General features: G+C 54.4%; 1 pseudogene; it reads left to right on the forward strand.

Annotated features, from left to right (window-relative positions):
- The first annotated feature begins 1,831 nt into the window (after window positions 1-1,831).
- On the forward strand, window positions 1,832-3,616 carry LOC146420198 (serine/threonine-protein kinase pim-1-like; annotated as a pseudogene).
- Window positions 3,617-16,857: the final 13,241 nt, after the last annotated feature.

Consider the following 16,857-nt stretch of genomic DNA (forward strand, 5'->3'; position numbering starts at 1 on the left):
AGAATTAAAGCCACACAGGCCACATTCACAGTGCTCAAACACAGCCCTGTTGCTGGTGCTGTTGAAATAGAACCATCTTACAGAGGCCATCACAGAAATAGCCTCTGGAGTGTCAAGTAAAATTAAAAAATCCACCAGGAAGGAAAAGTCAGAACTTCTTGACTCGCTTCATTGCTTCCTCCTGGCAGCAGAACATGGAGATGCCCAGAGGGATTTCCAGCCACTGCTGATCCCAGCTGGAGCCCAGCCTGCTGCAGAGTCCCAGTGGAATCTGAGCCCAGCCCAGGGAGCTCCCAGAATGTCCTGGAGATTCTTTCTCTGAATTCAGTCACACCTGCATTCCCAAACAAATCCTGCTACCACCTCCCGTTTCCTTAGGCTAGAACATTCACAATGAAAACCTTGCCAATGGCACAACTCCCCAGTCCACAAGGAAAAGAAAGGACAAGTTGTAAAGTTGTGCACATATTTGTCCTGCTTTGCTGCAAAAGTCGTGATGCACACACAGCGTGGAAAGCCAAGAGAAGCTGCAATTGGTGGCACATCTTGTGACAAAAGTCTGACCTTGTTCTCCAGGAAACATTCTTGAAAAGAGCAAACAGGACTGTGGAGAAGATTCTTGGAAAACTGAAACAGCTTTCAGGAAGTGAAATGAAAATGCAAAGAAACAATCCAAGATGTTTTCCTCTATTTATTTCTATGCTCCCCTTTTCCATGTTGCACTACTTCTCCATGCCATTAATTGCAAATTGATCTCACCTCTAAGATCTATGACTTAGAAAGTTTTAGACTCTCTGAAATACCATGAGTTACCCACAGTTTGTCTTCCCCCATTCTGTTTGGAAAGCAATGCTGGAGACATAAGTGCATTGCTTGGGTTGGGAATGAATTCTAGAAACAGGGAATGTGCTCTGCTAGTGTTTGACCCTCAGCAGGGACAATGCACAACAGCAGCCAAGGGGATTGCTGTGGCACTGTGCAGCAGTCAAGGCTCTGGATGTGGGCTGAACACGGCAAAGTTCCCGTGTTTGGACAGACTCAGGGGCTGCCCCCGGGGGCGCGCGGGGCTCGGCCGTGGGGCGCGCGGGTGCGAGTGGGGAACGGACAAACGGCCACTCGGACAAACGGCCACTTGGACTAATGGCCACTCGGACAAACGGCCCAGGATCTTCAGTTGCAGCGGTGGCAGCGGCGGCGTTGCAGAGAAAAAAGAGATTCTACGACCCTCTCTGTCCCTTTCTCCTGCTCCTCCTCTCCCTCTCCCCCGTCCCGCAGCATCTCCCGTTGTCCCTTTCCCTGTGTCCCCTCCCTTCCCAGAGCCCCTCTGCTCCTGCCAGCCTGGGCCATGCCCCAGGCTCGCCCCCAGCCCCGGCCGGGGCTGCCCCCTCCCCGCCCCTGGGCGTCCCGCCGCGCTCTCGCCTCCGCCCGGCTCTCGCCATCGTGGCTGTGGCGCTGCTGGGCGGGCATCAGTGGCTGGGTCTGGGGCAGCATCGCCACCCTTTGGCTCTGCCTGTCCCGAGCCTGGCCCCGGCCCCGACGCAGGGTCCAGTCCAGACCCCGACCGCGGCCCCGGACTCGACCCTGGCCCCAGCTTCGGCCTCAACCCTGACCCCAAGCCCAGCTCCGGCCCCGACCCCAGCTCCGGCCCCGTTACCGGCTCCTCCCGGGGCCCGCGGAGGACACACACAGCGCGGCCGCTCCCGCCGCCTCCGTTGCTCCTTCCCCGGCCCGAGCTCCGCCGCTCGGCAGTCCGGCCGCCAGCCCCGAGCCGCCCGTGCCCCATTCAGAGGGGGATGCCCGGCCCGGGGCGGTGCACAGGCGGTCGGGGGCCATGTCTGGCCCCGGGCCGAGCGCTGACGGCCACGTGTCGCCCGCAGGGAAGGCGCAGGAGGCCCTGCAGGAGTGGTACCGGCTGGGTGAGCTGCTGGGGAAAGGAGGATTCGGCAGTGTGTACGCGGGGACGCGGCTAGCGGACGGCGCCCGGTGAGTGGCAGGGCTGGTGGAGGAGGAGGAGGAGGAGGAGGAGGGTGGGGCTCGTCAAGGCGGACGGCGAGCTCATGCCGCTGCTCCCCTTGGCTCACAGGTGGCCATCAAATGTGTGTCCCAGAGCTGCATCCGTGACTGGGGGGAGCTGGTGAGTGAGCCATTGGGACCAGCGGGAGAAAACGGGGCGTGCCGGGTCCGTGGGGATAAGCCGGAGCCCAGCAGGCTGGAAGGTGCCAGGACGCCTGCAGGGAGAGAGGAAGGGAGGGAGGGAGGGAGAGGGAGTGAGAGCGTGGGCTCAGCGGAGGACGCAGAGCATCCCGGGCTGGCTGAGGGCATCGTTATGGAGCCCCGGCACAGCATCAGCCCTGCTGACGGCACGGTGCTCCTCCCGCAGCCCGACGGCACCAGCGCACCCCTGGAGATAGTCCTGTTGAGCAAGGTGTCCACAGGGTGCCATGGCATCATCCAGCTGTTGGAGTGGGCTGAGCTCTCCACCTGCATCTGGATGGTGATGGAGCGCCCGGAGCACTCTCAGGACCTCTCCCGCTTCATTCAGGCACAGGGCTTCCTGTCCGAGGAGGTGGCGCGGGAGCTGTTCCAGCAGGTCCTGGAGGCTGTGTGGCACTGCACCAGCTACAGGGTCCTGCACAGGGACATTAAACCCGAGAACATCGTCATCGACCTGTGCACGGGACAGGCCAAGCTCATTGACTTTGGCTGTGGCACCTATCTCCAGGATGCAGCGTACACCAGCTTTGCAGGTGAGCCCAGCCAGGGCTTCGCTCCCACTCCCAGCATGTCAGGGCCCAAGCTGGGTGTGGCACCGGGGATTGTCCCTTTTGCTGCCACTCATGGCATTGGCTCTTCAGCCAAGTTTCTCTTGAGCAGGGGTGGGGGGTTAGCAGGTTCCAGCCCTGCTGACAGCCTTTGCCACCCTCTGTGCCCAGGAGCGTGGCTGGGGCAGCCAGCCCGACGAAAACACCTGTGGGGGTAGCAGAGAGGGGGGGCCAGAAGCTGTGCAGCAGCCGGTTTGGTGTGCAGGCCAGGAAGGGCTGGGACTGCTCCGCTGGCCTCGTTTGCCTGGGCTTGTTCATGTTTTGTGGTGCAATGCAGGCAGGGAGGACAAAGGCATGGTTTTTGCCACCCCTGAGTGGGTTTTCCCTTTGCATGCCATGCTTGGGCCTTCCCAGGGCTTCCGCTGCCCTCTTGCAAGCCCAGTGGCTTCTTGTATGAGCCCTAGTTTGTACATGAGTCCCAGGTGCTGCTGGCAAGAAGGCAGCAGCTTGCCCGGCATGCCGCTGGTGCAGCCCCCGTGTGCCCAGGGATGCTGGGACGAGGCTCTGGGAGCAGGCAGTGTTCCCCTGATGAACTGTGTGTGTATTCCATAGGAACACTGGCCTACAGCCCCCCAGAATGGAAGAACTTTGGCTGGTACCACGGTGAGCCAGCTACCGTCCGGTCCTTGGGCATCTTGCTGCACCAGATGGTCTGTGGGGAGCACCCTTTCAGCAAGGGCCGGAGCATCAACTGGGGCCAGCTCCCGCTGCCACAACGGCTCTCTCCAGGTGCATCCTCATCTCTGCGGCACAGGGGGGAAGAGCAGTGCTGGGAGACAGCGGCGGGCTCGTGAGCATCCTGCTCTGGCAGCTGCTGAGGAGGTGGCACATGTCCTGCTCTCCTCCCAAACAGAATCCATGGGGAAGCTTAGGTGCAGCTCTGAGCATATCCAGCATAGCCTGGGCGTGCTCAGGAATAGTGGGGCAAAGCAGACAGGAGCCTTCTCCAACTGACTGGCGCTTTCTGCTTCCTCTCCGCAGAATGCCAAGAGCTCATCAGGTGGTGTTTATCTGTGCACTCCATGGACAGGCCGTCCTTGGAAGACCTGCTGTGTGATCCTTGGGTGCAGGATATTCATCAGCCATAGAAGAAGGGAGAGAGCCACACGGCCCGTTGGATCCATTGGCCTGGTAAGTGGCAGCTCCACACCAATGCCTTGGCAATAAAAATCCAAGGAACACAGCCTTTTTTGTCGTGCCTGTATCATGGAGCAGTGGCCATGGGATGGGAACACGCAGTTCTCGTGCTGGAGATGAGCTGCTCTTGCCAGCACTGCTGGCCACCACACAAGCTGCTTTTGCTTGTCCCACTTGGCGCACTTTAGCTGGGGCCCTGGGCAGAACACTGACAGCCTGGTCTCTCCCACTCCCAGAGAAGAAGGAGCCCCTGGAGGAGCTGCATCAGGTGGGGCTGCTGCTGGAGACATGGAGGACAACATGCAGGATGACAGGATCTCCCTTGACCTTGCCCCTGGTAAGCTGAAGATGATGCACTGGGATTTGGGCACCTGCTTCAGAGCCAGGCTCCACAGCCAATGTGCACATGAGTCTGCAGCCAGGGGGATGCTCCCACATGTGGGCACTGCACAGCCTGGCTGGGCACCGACGGCTCCCTCCCCGCTCTGCTGAGGCAGGTGCAGCTCATTCTTCAGTCGGCTGCCAAGCTGCTTTTTGGCTGGGCTGGATCCCAAATGGGAGAAGCAGCCACTGGCCCTAGCAGCAGCCCCCAGCAGGCAGCGTGCCCTGGGCTGGGGCTGGGGCTGGAGCTGGGGTAGCCAGCCCGACACAAACAATGCCCCATGGGGGGAGCAGAGGTGGCTGGGCCTCCTGAAACTGCACTTTGGGCTGCTTTGGTTTGCAGGCACGGAAGGGCTCGAGCTACTCCCCTGTCCTTGCTTTGTGTTCCCATTCTCTTTGGGGGCAGTGCAGGGGGCAAGGAAGGGAGAGAAAGCATGGGTTTCCCTCCCCCGTGGGTGGGTTTGTCCCTAGCATGTAGGGCTTGGGCCTTCCTCAAGCCCCCGACAGAGGTAAGGTTTTACCTTTGTTCTTGTTTCCCCTTTTCCGTGTCTGTAAGCTATTTCATTTCTTTCTTTGTTTTTTTTTTTTAAAGGAAGCATTTCAGGTGGTATCCAGTTGGGATCGGGAAGTGCTTGGGAGCAGCTGCGGCGTGGATCGGACTTGCCCTGGGAGAAGGCTGAGGACGTCAACTGGGACCTGCTTTTCCTCTGGAGGTGGATGCTGTGAGGTGGGTGCCCATCTTGTTGGCATGCACGGCTGGGCTAAGGGCGTTTGGGAGATGGCAGCGAGCAGGGTGGCATCCCACTCTGGGCAGCTGCTGAGGAGGTGGATGTGCCGCGGCTGGCTGCGGGCGCTGGCACATGTCCTGCCCTGCTGCTCTCCTCCCAAAGGCAGCGATGCTGGATGGGGAGCTTTGGGCAGCGCACTGAGCACGGCCAGCATGGCCTGGCCACTGTGAGCCCTTGGCACGAGGGCCGCAGGAGCCTGCAGCTGATGGGCGCTTTGTGCTTCCTCTCCTTCCAGCCAAGCTCCAGCGTGGACACTGATGCTTCTCCGGGCTCTGCTGCGGGGCTCTGCTGCGGGGCTCTGCTGCGGGGCTGGAAGAAGCCAAGGAAGAAACAGTGCCAGCTGCAGCAGAGACTTGCTTGCTCATTTCAGTGACACAGCTCAAGTTTGCAGGACGTCCATCTCCAAGGAAAACATGACACCCCCCAAAAAATAAACTTGTTCAATAACTTCTGAAATGTAATCAATCTGCCATGACCTCAAATGCCATTTTTCAGCTGCCTCAAGCTGTATCTTGGCTCTTCTCAGAACAGTTCTTGTAATAAATGGCTGCAACCTGTTTATATTTACTTAGCTTATTAAATAAAAAGCCATGACTGGCAACGAGAAACTGGGATAAGCCCAAGATCCCAAGAGCAAAGGGAAGGAAGCTGTGTGTGCACAACGCAGGATGTCCCTTCAGTCACCCGAGAACCTCAGGAGGACAGGGGTGCAAAGCACCACCAGAGTTCTTATAGGGTGTGCCTGGACAGGATTGGCCCGTTTCTTGATTCTTGACGCGATTGGCTCGTCTAGGGCTTTCTTGATTGGCTCCTTTGTGTGGAGCATTCCTGTCCAATCATTTCTCTATAAGTTCATCTCATTGGTTCATTTAGTCCACCAATCCATTCTCGCGCTGATGTCATCACGTCTGTTGCCAGCTTCTAGAAAATTCCTGTTGCACTCCCCCATAGTCATTATTGCCATCTAATGTTCTTACAGGGGCATTACACCAGTACATTATGCACAACAACATAAATAATTCTAAGTTGCAACTAACCAATTAACCAAACTCAGCCCTGATACAACTCATTTGTAACCAATGTAACACAGAATTGTCCTACAAAAACTAACCCGTTTATAGCTGTTCTCTCCCCCACCTGCCTTTTACTTCACAACTGCTCCCTCTTTTCCCCCAGTGAGTTTCCAGCTCATCACAGTCTCCATCACACTGTAGGCTTCCTTGATGCCCCTCACAGCCAGGAAGACCAAGCCCCAGGTCTGGGGGCTCCTGCTGCCCTAGGCTGAAGAACAGCAATGTTTCAGGGCTGCGGTGAGATTTTAGTGTCATTCAGACCTGCTCTCCAGCCCTCAGCTGACCTCCTTGCTGTGTTCCCATTTCCTCTTTTCCTCATCCTTCCACCAGGATGAACCCTGTAAATCCCCTTGACCCTCCCCACTCTTCCCAGCCTACCCACCCACCTCGGTTAGGCTGAAGCTGAAGCCTGTTTGTGTCCTGTGGCACAGCAGTGCAGTGCCCTGTGCCCCTGGGGAGCAGCAGCCTGCAGAGCACAGCATGCAGCAGTGCAGGCTGGGCTGGAGCAGCCACCCTCCAGCCGTGACTTGGCTATGGTGGCAGTGAAATCCTCCCTGTCTGCAGCTGTCTGGCGCTGCAGGATGGCCCCAGGGCAGAGCCCAGCTGGGCTCCCACTGCATCCCCTGCAGCCTGGGGCAGACCATGGTGCCAGAGCTGAGCTTCATGGGCAACACCCAGAGCTGTGCCTTCCAGTCAGTCTGTGCAAGGGCTGTGTTGTCATCTCCTGCAACTGCTGGGCAAAACAAGCTGTGCTGCCAGGCCAGCACTGCCCCTGTGCCAAGGCAGTGACGAGGCTGAAGGGCTTTCCTGTTCCCCAGGAGCTGGCATGAAGCCTTAGCAGGGCCTGGCAGGTGTGGAGCTGGATGTGGCTGGCTGTCCAGGCCTTGCTGCCCAGCAGCCACCCCGACCTGCCACGCTCTGTTCTACAGGGACAGAAGGCTCTGCCTAGAAAAGGCTTTCTAGAATGTCTTTGGATCTCACATGTGGAACAAACATGGAGAGTGAAAGCGTCAGTCACGTTGCTTGCACGCTCCTTCCTTTGTACACAAAAACCATATGTGCATCCATGTAGAGATCTATGAAAACTCTAGGGATGGATCGAGATTTGCCCCATATCTCGAACTTTGGCATAACTCACCTCAGAAGGCAGTAGCCAGGGGATTTTTTTCCCAGCTCTGTGTGAGTAGATGTCCAAGAGCTGAAGGGAGCAGCATTTAGAAGCAGTTTCAAGATTTCTAGGCAGGCAGTAGAGCTGACAAGCATCCCTGGAACTCACCCTATTGATCAGGAGGGGATGCTGCTTCTTCAGTAATATGGTCCAGTGGAGACACAGGAGTTGGAAAACTCCCAGCTCCCGGTGGATTGGTGCAAAAGGGGGAGCAGCAGAAACACTTTCTGTCTGCTTTTGTGGACACAAGGCCCAAGGAGCCATGGTGGCAGAGGGTGAGCTGGGCTGGAAGCAGCTTAAGTCCCATTTCATGACATCCTAGAGTCCTAGGCACAGGACAAAGCTATATGGGTCAAGATCAGGACTAACTTCAGAGACTCAGCCCCTTCCTGCCCTGCAGCAAGCACAGAATGCAATGGCAAGCTCCTGCTCACCAAGCACTGAAGTCAAGGCTCACATTGCGTAATACATTCTTTTTCTAATTGAATCTCTTGATTAGAACAACAATCAGCCACCAACAGCCCTGGTTCCTCAGAGCCTGGCTGTGCTGCCCTGAGCCAAACTTCAGAGAAAGGAACTGTTGGGTTTCAGCACTCTCTCCCTCACTGTGATGCACTGTCAGGAAACTGTTCTTGCCTTTGCCTTGGGAGTTGTAGATCATGGCTGCTGTTGCACCCTTTCTGATTGCCACCTGAATTGTTTTGGCAAAACTGCAATTGCCTCTTTCCATCAGTGCTATCCATGGTGCTTTTGTGACAGTGAACTCAGTAGTTTTGTCACAGGCATAAGGGGCATTATCAGATACTGCAATGCCCACCAGCCTCTCCCCAGAGGAGAGTTCATGCCATACAGGCCACATTCACAGCACTCAAACACTGTCCTGTTGCTTGTGCTTAATGCTACACTGGTGTTAAGGAAGTTTTTATTTTACTGAATTTTTGGTAACACCTCTGTGGCTGTATCACAGAACCACAGAGCAGCCGGGATGTCAGAAAGGAGCTGTGTGACATCACAGAATGGGTTGTGTGAGGTCATCGAGCATCTATGACATCATAGAGGGGACTGTGACATCACAGAGCAGGCTGTGACACAGAGGAGGCTGTGTGACATCACAGAGTGGGCTGTGACACTACAGAGAAGCTGTGTGACATCACAGGGTATTGGAGTGACACCACAGAGCAGGGTTGTGACATCAAAGATAGGGCTGTGACATCACAAAATGGCTGTGTGAATTCACAGAATGGGTAGTGACAACACAGTGGGTTGTGACATCAAAGGGGGGGCTGTGTGGAATCACAGGGCAGCTGTGACATCACAGACTGGCTGTGTGACATCACAGGGGAGGCAGTGGCATCACAGAGGGGCTGTGACATCACAGCACAGGTGTATGAAATTACAGGGAGGTGTGACATCATAGAGTTGTCTGTGGCATCACACAGCCACCCTGTGGTGCAGATGGAGCCCAGGTCAGTGAGGAACAGGTTGAGCAGGAAGAAGAACATGGGGTGTGCAGGGGTGGCTGCAGGCTACGGCGCTGATGATGAGGCTGTTGGCCAGGAGGGCAGCCAGGGAGATACCCAGGAAGAGGCAGAAGTGCAGGAGCTGCAGCTGCCGCGTGTCTGCGAATGGCAGGAGGAGGAAGTGGGTCATGGAGCTGCTGTTGGACATTTTCTGCCTCTGGCCATGGGGACCTGTTGATGGAGAAAAGGACAGTGACAAGTCAGGAGAGGCTGCTTTGAGCCAAACCACTGCCATTCCCTGCAGACTGTCCTGCTGGGACTCATCCACCCTCGTTCCTTCTCTGGGAAAACCTTTATCCAGGTCTGTGCCTGAGCTCCACTGGTGCTGAGTGTGCCATGAGCAGCCAGGCCTGTGCGTGGGGCTCTCCAGGAGCCATCCCTGCCCTGCTGCCCTGGGTTTGTGGCCATTGGCAGAGGGACAAGGCTGGGTATTCAGGATTTGTCAGTGGAATCACTCCTAAAGTAGAAATATTTGGTAGCATTTTTACTCCCAGTTTTACAGGATATGGAAAGCAGGAAAGAGATGAGGAATTGTTTTCCTCCCCTTACACCATTCCTGGTTCTCTGAGGTCAGAAATCCCCAGCACTTCTGCTGCACTCAGAGCTTGCCACTGAGAGATGTGAGAGGCAAAGGGATTCCCTGTGGCCCAGGGCAAGGTGAGGGGCTGGATGGGCTTGTTCCCAACTGCCCTGGGTTTGCACCTTTGGCTGCAATCAGAGCACAGTCCCATTCCTGTGTCACCCTGAGAAGAAACCAGACCCTGCAGAGAGCAGAGGGATCACTGAATGTCTCATTCTCTCCAAAGGTCTCTCAGCAAGGTCTCAGCACTCCCTTCTACCAAGGACACTCAAGGTGACCTTGGCAAACCCAACAGCATTATACTTTCCTGTTGGGCCAGGGCACAGGGAACCTGGCCCTTGGCTTGCTTTTCTCTTTGCTTTTCTCCCTGGTGTGAGGGGATGGAAAGGGGGCTTAGGCAGGATGCTCCCCCTCACCTGCGGGGTGAGGACTCCCCTGGCCCATCCCAAAGTACTGAGGGTTGGCTTGATGCTCCTTCCTTGGGCTGGAGAAGAAAAAGAGGTTTTGATGTCTAAGAGCAGGTTTTGCAGTATGCCCAATGGCAGCTGGAGGTCGTTCCTCAGCTGGAGAAGCATGTCAGCAGCTGGAGAGTAGCTCCAGACCAGCAAAGCCCAGAGCAGCGAGAGAGGAGTCTGGTGCTGTGAGCATCTGGCAGGGCTGGGCAAGTGCTGTGGGGCCAGGTGTGCTCTCCATGCCCCCACAGCTGATGGTTCATGCTCCTCTGGCAGGGGAAGGAGTTCTTAGTGCATCAGGGGAGCATGATGTGGCCAAGTGGACTCGGAAATGCCTGTGGTCCTCCCCAGCCTGGAAGCATGTGTCAGGGAGCTCAGCCAGTTTTTGCTGGGGGAGAAAAGGTGGCCAGGTGCATCTCTGCTGGGAGCTGCTGCTGCTGCTTTGTGCTGCTTGGAGCACAGAGCTGCTCCTTTATGCACTTGGGGGGATCAGGGAGGGAAGTGTGTTGCACAAGAGCAGGGACAGCCTGGTGAGGGTGACAGGCACTGTGTGGGAGCCAAAGGCTGGCTGGTGTGGATGGCTTCATGAGCTACAACGCTGAGCTGATAGAAAAATATGTTCCTGTGCCATGAAGTGCCAGAGTTGCTTGGATGGAGGCTCTTGAATTTCCTCCTCATCCTAGTGGTGAAGTCCCCATTGGCTAATCAGTGGAGGGTGCCCATGCTGGGCTCCCAGGGAGAGGCAGATTCTGTGTGCAACAGCTCTGTAGGACAAGGCTGGAGCTGCTCAGCAATGTGGAGAAGCTTTTCCAGCCTGCCTGTTCATAGGAAACCAGAGTCCTCTAAAGCCTGGCTCGTTTCTAAAGGTGGTGGTTGTTCACTGTTTTATTTATTGATAAGCCTCTAGCATAGCTATTTTTACCTCTGCTATGACCAGTTGTCCTAGGTTGCAATATTGATGTAGTTTTCTATTACCACCAGCTGTGGGCCATTAGCTGCTATCACCCACTCCGGATGACAGACAATGGGCCATCCGTTAGCTATTATCACTTGCTAATGACCCACCCCGCATGACAGGCAATGGGCCATCAGGGACCCACCGTGTGACTCATGGACTTATCTCATCCCATTGTGAGATGCTCTGCCGAGGAGGGAGGAGCCAGGTGTTCCCACCTGGATATAACCTGGCCTTGGAACTGCCTGAGCTAGCCCTGTCTACTGGGTTCCCAGAGGACCAGAGCTACTACTGGATCTTCAGCTGGAGACTAGACATTCACAAGATCACCGCTTCGACTGGACTACTTCAGTTGGACTGCTACTACCACCCTAACAGGGTGTTAGGTTGTATCTGACTTTGTCCGTGCTTTTCCTTGTATTATTTCACTTATTTTTAATTTCAATCTTGACTTGTGATCTCCCACTGGTTTGTTTTCAAACCAAGACATATTTTGGCGCCCAACGTGGGGCTCGACCTGGGGAAACTCAGAAATCCTATCACCACGATGCTCAGCTTATCTATATGGGTGCTTTATCTCGCTCTCTATATCTTTCCTCAAATGGGAAACTATCTGCCCGTTGTATTGCTCTTGTTACGATCAGGGCATGGCATGAAAATTGCTCTATTGGTTTATTATGCCTATTGCATAGTAACCTGTGAGGCGATGAACACCATTCGGTATATTTACTCGACTTTGTCTGCCCGGCCTAACCTGAGCTGCTCCGTCTGGGACCTCCTCAGCAATCGCACCCACCCTCTGGGGCTAGGAGGAGAGAGCGGTTTCTTCCAGCATTTCAGGCCAGGCACAGCCATCTTTGACAATATTGAGTTCTCTCTGGATGCTAAGGATGGCATAATCTTCCTGTTAGTTCTGTTTTCTTTCTTCTCTGCGACCAGCACAGTGTACCTCATGCTGAGAAACAGAACAATACTTGGTGTTGTACAGCGTCTTCTCGAAGAGGAGGAGAAAAGAAACAAGTCAGCAGGCAAGAGGAAAAGAACCAAAGGAGCAGTCAATGTCTCAACACAGACCATTGCCGAATCAGAACAGCCAAAGCCAGTAGCGGTTGCCCCCGTCCAGAAAAAGAAATCCAAGAGCAAGTCAGTCCGCACAGCGACTGATGAGGATGCGGCAGGACCATCTCACCCAGCAGAAGAGACAGAGCCGGAGATCATCACTCGCTCTCTATCCCTGGGGGAGCTGCGTGACCTACGGAGGGAATTCACCTGGCAGGCGAATGAGTCCATCTTGACCTGGCTGCTCCGCATCTGGGACGCCGCAGCTAATGACACTATTCTGGATGGAAGTGAGGCCAGACAACTGGGATCCCTGTCTCAGGATGTGGTCATTGACCAAGGGATTGGGAAAACCCAGGAAACTCTCAGCCTCTGGCGGCGATTGCTGCTGAGTGTACGGGACAGATACCTGTGCAAAGAAGACCTCCAGATGCACCAAAGAAAATGGAACACAATAGAACAAGGTATCCGATGCCTGAGGGAATTGGCCGTACTAGAGATCATTTTCTCAGACAACGAGAGATTCCCCAAGAGCCCAGATAATGTCCGGTGCACTTCACAAATGTGGCTAAGATTCGCGCGGCTCGGACCAGAGATATACTCTCGTTACCTGGCAACATTGCAGTGGAGGGAAGGCGAAGACCAGGTGGGCGTGTTAACAAACAAACTGAGAATTTATGAGGACACTGTCACCGCTCCACTACGCACTCAGGTCTCATCAGTGGAAACAAACCTGGCCGAGCAAGTCCGGAGCTTGATTGAAGAGAGCCTCCAGAAACTAAGGAAAGAGTTCAAAGAAGGATTTTTCCATGTCACACCGAAACCAAACAGAGTCTCTGCCATCAGGAGCAGACGTCCCCCAGCCAGGGAAAGAAGACAAACCCCGCGACGTGACCTCTGGTTTTTCCTGCAGGAGCATGGGGAAGACATGAGAAAGTGGGATAGGAAACCCACCTCCTCCTTAGCAGCCCGGGTACGTGAATTGAAAAAGGAAACATCCACGTCAGGAGGCTCATCTAGGTACAACACTGCCCCAGTCTCTTGTGGACAGAACCCTCGACAGAATGGAAATGATAATATGACTGATCCTCTTGAAGGAACCTCAGGAACACATTTACAGAAGAACATCGTGCACCAAAAACAAGATTAGAGGAGCCCTGCCTCTAGCCAGGTAGAGGAAAGGGATAACCGGATCTATTGGACTGTGTGGATCCGATGGCCTGGCACGTCTGACCCACAAAGATACACGGCTTTGGTTGACACCGGCGCTCAGTGCACCCTGATGCCATCCAGGTATGTGGGGACCGAACCCATTTCTATTTCTGGGGTGACAGGAGGATCCCAGCAGCTGACTGTACTGGAAGCTGAAGTGAGTTTAACTGGGAACGAGTGGCAGAAACACCCCATCGTGACTGGTCCAGACGCCCCATGCATCCTCGGCATAGACTATCTCAGGAGTGGATATTTCAAAGACCCAAAGGGACATCGCTGGGCTTTTGGGATAGCAGCCGTAGAGACAGAAGACATAAGACAACTGAATACCCTGCCCGGTCTTTCAGATAACCCGTCTGCTGTAGGACTACTGAGAATTGAAGAACAGCGGGTACCAATTGCTACAGCAACAGTGCACCGCCGGCAATACCGCACTGACAGAGACTCTGTGGCCCCCATCCATAAGATGATTCGGGAACTGGAGAGCCAAGGGGTGGTCAGCAAGGCTCACTCACCCTTTAACAGCCCCATATGGCCGGTGCGTAAGTCCAGTGAAGAATGGAGACTGACAGTGGATTACCGTGGCCTGAATGAAGTCACACCACCACTGAGTGCTGCTGTGCCGGACATGTTGGAACTTCAGTATGAGCTGGAATCCAAGGCAGCAAAGTGGTATGCGACCATCGACATTGCCAATGCCTTTTTCTCCATTCCTCTGGCAGCAGAGTGCAGGCCTCAGTTTGCTTTCACCTGGAGAGGTGTGCAGTACACGTGGAACCGACTGCCCCAGGGGTGGAAGCACAGTCCCACCATCTGCCATGGACTGATCCAGGCTGCACTGGAAAAGGGTGAGGCTCCAGAACATCTGCAGTACATTGATGACATCATTGTGTGGGGGGACACAGCCACAGAAGTATTTGGGAAAGGAGAGAAAATCATCAGAATTCTCCTAGAAGCCGGTTTCGCCATCAAGAAGAGTAAAGTCAAGGGACCTGCCTGAGAGATCCAGTTCCTGGGAGGAAAGTGGCAAGATGGACGGCGTCAGATTCCTTCTGAGGTCATCAATAAGATCATCGCGATGTCTCCACCAACCAACAAAAAGGAGACGCAAGCTTTCCTAGGCGCCATAGGCTTTTGGAGAATGCACATCCCTGAGTACAGCCAGATCGTGAGTCCTCTCTACCTGGTGACACGTAAGAAGAATGATTTCCACTGGGGCCCTGAACAGCAGCAAGCCTTCACCCAGATCAAAGAGGAGATCGCTCATGCGGTAGCCCTTGGCCCAGTCAGGACAGGACCAGAGGTAAAGAATGTGCTTTACTCTGCAGCCGGGAGCCATGGTCTGTCCTGGAGCCTTTGGCAGAAAGTGCCTGGTGAGACCCGAGGCCGACCACTGGGATTCTGGAGTCGAAGTTACAGAGGGTCTGAAGTCAACTACACTCCCACCGAGAAAGAAATCTTGGCAGCTTATGAAGGAGTCCAAGCTGCCTCAGAGGTGATCGGCACAGAAACACAACTTCTCCTTGCACCCCGACTGCCAGTGCTGGGGTGGATGTTCAAGGGAAGGGTTCCCTCGACCCACCATGCCACTGATGCTACATGGAGCAAATGGATTGCCCTCATCACACAGCGCGCCCGTATTGGAAACCCGAATCGCCCTGGGATTCTGGAAATCATAACAAACTGGCCTGAAGGTGAGACTTTTAAATTATCTTCAGAAGAAGCAGAGGAGCAAGTAGCACGTGCCGAGGAAGCACCCCCATACAACGAGCTGCCGGAGAGTGAAAGACGCTATGCCCTCTTCACTGATGGTTCCTGCCGAATTGTAGGCGCAGATCGGAAATGGAAAGCTGCAGTATGGAGCCCCACACGACAAGCTGTACAGGCTACCGAGGGACAAGGTGGATCGAGTCAGGTCGCAGAGCTTAAAGCCATCCAACTGGCTTTGGATATTGCCAAACGAGAGAAATGGCCAAGGCTTTATCTCTACACCGACTCCTGGATGGTAGCCAATGCACTGTGGGGATGGTTAGATCGCTGGAGAAAGGCTAACTGGCAGCGCAGAGGAAAACCCATCTGGGCCGCTGAGATTTGGCAGGACATCGCTGCCCGGGCAGAAAAGCTGACTGTGAAAGTTCGACACGTGGATGCACATGTACCCAAGAGTCGGGCTAATGAAGAGCATCGTAACAATGAGCAGGTGGACTGAGCTGCCAAGGTGGAAGTGTCACAGGTGGATCTGGACTGGCAGCACAAAGGAGAATTATTTCTAGCTCGTTGGGCCCATGATGCCTCTGGTCATCAAGGGAGAGATGCGACATACAGGTGGGCTCGTGACCGAGGGGTGGACTTGACCATGGAAAACATCTCACAGGTCATCCACAGCTGTGAGACTTGCGCTGCAATCAAACAGGCCAAGCGGGTGAAGCCTCTGTGGTATGGTGGACGATGGTCAAAGTACAGGTATGGGGAAGTATGGCAAGTTGACTACATCACACTTCCCCAAACCCGCCAAGGAAAGCGCTACGTGCTGACCATGGTAGAAGCAACCACAGGATGGTTAGAGACCTACCCTGTGCCTCATGCTACTGCCCGGAACACCATCTTGAGTCTGGAAAAGCAAGTCCTGTAGAGACATAGTACCCCTGAGAGAATCGAGTCTGACAATGGAACCCATTTCAAGAATGGCCTCATAAACACCTGGGCTAGAGAACACGGAATTGAATAAATATACCATATCCCCTATCATGCACCAGCTGCCGGGAAAGTTGAACGGTGCAACGGACTACTTAAGACAACTTTAAAGGCACTTGGCGGGGGAACCTTCAAAAATTGGGAACTGAACTTAGCAAAGGCCACCTGGATGGTTAACACAAGGAGTTCTGTCAATCGAGCAGGTCCTGCCGAGTCCGAACCTTTGCACACAGTGGATGGAGATAAAGTCCCTGTGGTACACATAAGAGGTTTTTTAGGAAAGACTGTTTGGATTAGTCCCACCTCAGGCAAAGGCAAGCCCATCCGTGGAGTTGTTTTTGCCCAAGGACCTGGGTATACTTGGTGGGTAATGAAGGCAGATGGAGAAACCCATTGTGTCCCACAAGGAGACCTTATCTTAAGTGAGAATTGTGTAGATGGTAATAGAATAAGGGGTGGATAATGTCCTAAGTTGCAATATTGATGTAGTTAAGTATTCTATTACCACCAGCTGTGGGCCATTAGCTGCTATCACCCACTCCGGATGACAGGCAATGGGCCATCCGTTAGCTATTATCACTTGCTAACGACCCACCCCGCATGACAGGCAATAGGCCATCAGGGACCCACCGTGTGACTCATAGACTTATCTCATCCCATTGTGAGATGCTCTGCCGAAGAGGGAGGAGCCAGGTGTTCCCACCTGGATATAACCTGGCCTTGGAACTGCCTGAGCTAGCCCTGTCTACTGGGTTCCCAGAAGACCAGAGCTACTACTGGATCTTCAGCTGGAGACTAGACCTTCACAGGATCACCGCTTCAACTGGACTACTTCAGTTAGACTGCTACTACCACCCTAACAGGGTGTTAGGTTGTATCTGACTTTGTCAGTGCTTTTCCTTGTATTATTTCACTTATTTTTAATTTCAATCTTGACTTGTGATCTCCCACTGGTTTGTTTTCAAACCAAGACACTGCTTCACCGCCAACTCTTCAGGCAGCACCTCACAGGAAAT

Source organism: Lichenostomus cassidix, unplaced genomic scaffold, assembly GCF_008360975.1.
Source record: "Lichenostomus cassidix isolate B80296 unplaced genomic scaffold, HeHo_3.0 HiC_scaffold_44, whole genome shotgun sequence".
Classification (NCBI taxonomy): domain Eukaryota; kingdom Metazoa; phylum Chordata; class Aves; order Passeriformes; family Meliphagidae; genus Lichenostomus; species Lichenostomus cassidix.